Source organism: Microtus ochrogaster, chromosome 7, assembly GCF_000317375.1.
Source record: "Microtus ochrogaster isolate Prairie Vole_2 chromosome 7, MicOch1.0, whole genome shotgun sequence".
Classification (NCBI taxonomy): domain Eukaryota; kingdom Metazoa; phylum Chordata; class Mammalia; order Rodentia; family Cricetidae; genus Microtus; species Microtus ochrogaster.
Genome location: NC_022014.1, coordinates 1498728 through 1499886, shown reverse-complemented (window position 1 = coordinate 1499886; position 1159 = coordinate 1498728).

Genomic DNA, 1159 nt, shown 5'->3' with positions numbered 1-1159 from the left:
GTCCCAGAACCTAGAACATTTTGTTTTAAATCATGGGCATATCACCCTGGCTTCAAAGCCTTTATTGAGTAACAACCATGTTTAAGATAATAAGCTATAAATAACGGCAATTCTGTTGTCCTCATAGAGCTGAAAGCCAGCTTGCTAACATGAGTTTTTAACTCTAATAGCCTTCCCTGGGGATATCTCTGGTACCTGGCATTGCCTCATGAGCTCATTCTCATTTCTCGAGGCTTCCGGGAGCCAGCTGGCGTTATCTCTACTTCCAGACAATGGAACAGGCTTAGAAAAATGAAATGGCCCGCACGAGGCCTGTCCGGCCAGCGCTGGGACTGAAGACCAAGCCACCATGTGATAGGACGCCGCAGCGTTGGGCCCTTGAAAAGATGGTGCCATGCCGGGCGGTGGTGGCGCACGCCTTTAATCCCGAGTACTCGGGAGGCAGAGGCAGGTGGGTCTCTGTGAGTTCGAGACCAGCCTGGTCTACAGAGCTAGTTCCAGGACAGGCTCCAAAGCCACAGAGAAACCCTGTCTCGAAAAACCAAAAAAAAAAAAAAAAAAAAAAAAAAAAAAAAAAAAAAGAAAAAAGAAAAGATGGTGCCATTTCCTCCCTTACCCTTTGTCCACTCAGTAGGTGGAGGGTGGGGAGAGAATTGAAGGCAGGGTGGTCAGTTTGTTTCTCAGCCATGAAAAGTACTGGGTTTTCAAGCTGCTCTAAATTGCCCAATGGTCAGTTTACACAGAACCTTGCTTCGGGGCCTGTATCTGCTCTGCCTATCTCGTCAGGTGCCTTGGTCACCCAAGCAGAAGCACATCCTGTGGCTTGAGGCTCTGAGAAAGCACCACGCTGAACACTCTTCCCAGGCCCCGGTTGCGTCTGATCCACACTGTCAAGGATGCTAGGTCGGCTCTGAGGGCAGGGAACTTAAGGCCACACCTGCACAGAGACCACGCTCCACTTTCCATCACTTGGCTGTGTGCGACAAGGGTGCACACGAGTTAGACCTATTATCCCACTTCAACTTCAATGGTTTCAGCACACATCACTTTCCCCACGCTTACCAGTGGAAGCAGGACCCTCTGGAGGCACAGAGGACTCACCCAAGGACACTGGAGGCACTCACCAAGGACACTGGAGGCACTCACCAAGGACACTGGA